This window comes from Nelumbo nucifera, chromosome 1 (genome assembly GCF_055504915.1).
Source record: "Nelumbo nucifera cultivar China Antique chromosome 1, China Antique-T2T, whole genome shotgun sequence".
Lineage (NCBI taxonomy): Eukaryota > Viridiplantae > Streptophyta > Magnoliopsida > Proteales > Nelumbonaceae > Nelumbo > Nelumbo nucifera.
Window position 1 is genome coordinate 15,953,961 of NC_142649.1, and position 1,880 is coordinate 15,955,840.

Here is a 1,880-nt window from a genome sequence, read left to right on the forward strand (position 1 = left end):
CTCGAACCAAGCAAATCATTGAATGGAGAAGTACAGGTACTACTAAGTACCCTAGGTTCCCCTGATCTCAAACGAAGCATGGGCCAGGTCTCTTTGATAATTCCAAAGGTTGGGGCTAGGCTTACATAGAGTTTGTCCCCCAAGTTATCCCATGGGAGGGTGGCACGGCACAACCCGCACTTTACGTGGACCCTACATGGCACATTTTACACCTCTAACCCTTATATTATTATTTTGATTAATAAAAAAATGAATGAGAATGAAATTTATAACCAAACAGGTTAAAATTTTATTCTCATTCTTGCCGTAAAAAATCAATTTTTGGGAAAAAAGTGTTTGGTTTGTAACAATATTTTTTCATTCTTCCCATATGGCCTTAATTTCTTCTACATGGGTTATTAGCTCGAGGGATAGCAAATGTCAGTGTTTGGTGTGGGTTTAACCTGATCTGTACTCCAACTCAAACCTGACCAAATCTGACTAAAGAAAATAGGACACTGAACCCAACCTGCTCTGTCCCATGATGATAGCCCTACATTCAAGTGAAGGCCTGTATGGAAACTGGTGTAAGGGTACATGCCATACACGTGCAAATAAAGTATAAATGTATAAAATATTATATAATTAAGTTTAACTTTTTTAGATGCGATTTTTAATTTTTTCACATTTCTCTTAAACTTATTATGACTTTTTAAAACCTCCATAGAATCTCTATCAGTAAGTTCTATTGTCTAAAACTCACCTGCTTACATTTTCATTAGTCCACCATTAGTGATTATGAAAAATTGTCCACATATTTGTTTGAGTATTTTACATGATTAAACTACCCTTAAATGGTCAGTCAAGCTTATTGGCTATTTTTTATAACAAAATTACCCCTGGCATGAGCCCGGGCCAGTGGGCCCACAACAATCAGGGGTAATTGTCAGCAGAATATTTAATAAGGTTGACTTTCAAGGGTAGTTTGGTCATGTAAAATACTTAAATGTTTATGTAGACAATTTTCTCTTAATGATTATTAATAGTGATCTAATGGAAATCCTAACAAAAGGTGAGTTTTGGACAATAAAACTCGTTGATAGGACGCTCTCTAGAGGTTTTGAAAGTCATGGTGAGTAGGGGTGCAACTTGGGCGGGTTGGATCAAGTTGAGGGTCAACCCAGGCCCAACCATACAAGTGCAAGCCTCGGGCTTGGGCCTGGCCCAGCCTTAGATTAATCTTAAGCTTATCATCCTAGGCCCAATCAAGCTTAACTCAACACAAACTCAAGCTTGGGCTGGGTTGGGTTGTGCTGGGCTTGGGCTACCTGGGGCATCAACCCAAGTTAAGGTCAGATCCATGTTTTATGATCCAAGCATAGCCTGCAGCTCAAAAACTCAGGCCCAATCCATACAAAAATTTGGGTTAGATCCGCCCAAGTTGCACCCTTAATGAAAGTCATGGTGAGTTTTAGATAATATGACCTGCACCAAAACCAAGGCAAATATTCACTTTATATAGCAATAGATGTTTACTACTATTATGTTAATGGGCTGGGTTCGAGGCACTGGATGACCTCAACTTGAACCCGGTCAAAAATTCAATGAAAACCCTGACCAATAAGATTGCGTTGAGGTGAGTTCATCACTTAACCCAATCCATAGACATCCCGGTTGATGCATGATTCCTGTTTTGTTTCGGGTGATGATAGAAAGTTTATGTTATAGTTAAGCATAAATTTTACACTTGCTAGCCAGAATGTAGAAGAGAATTTTATACCTTGTTCTACGAGGTTGCCTTTTGTTCCTCAGAAAATAAGAAAGAGAAAATTGTTGGAATGTCCTTGGGGCTCAGTTTGGAAGAGTACAAATACAAATATGTAAAGTCTAAACCCTTGTAT